Source organism: Engraulis encrasicolus, chromosome 9 (assembly GCF_034702125.1).
Source record: "Engraulis encrasicolus isolate BLACKSEA-1 chromosome 9, IST_EnEncr_1.0, whole genome shotgun sequence".
In the NCBI taxonomy this organism is placed as follows: domain Eukaryota; kingdom Metazoa; phylum Chordata; class Actinopteri; order Clupeiformes; family Engraulidae; genus Engraulis; species Engraulis encrasicolus.
The window spans coordinates 41419128-41419577 of record NC_085865.1 but is presented as its reverse complement, the minus strand read 5'-3'; positions in this window follow the sequence as shown (position 1 = coordinate 41419577).

The following is a 450-nucleotide window of genomic DNA, read 5'->3' as shown; positions in this document are numbered from 1 at the left end:
TTCTAATTGGTCCCATGATTACCTTACCCTCATCAATGTTCCCATTATCCTCCACACCTGAAGGCCACTCCAGCTGAACAGAATCCGCCACACCTGAAGGCCTCTGCAGCTGAACTCTGAATTCTCTTTAGCCAGTTATTTAAGTTGGACTCAAACTGCATTCCTTGTCTGGTCTCATTGGAAGACACTTTGTTTTGCCTTTGCTCCAGAACTACTTTGCTGTAGGCCTTTTGGTTTGACAAAATCTCCTTTCTTTGAAGTTTGCTGAGATCTCCTTTGTTTTGAAGTTGCTAAGACAATTAAAGACCTTCAAGTTTTACGGTACTCACCTGCCGCCGATCTCCTCCTGTGTCTGACGTAACAAGAAGTGTACGGTATTAGCCAACAGTATTATTGCAACAGATTGATTCAGTAGTCGTTTAAAAAAAATCTGGTCATTACTTTTCAAAT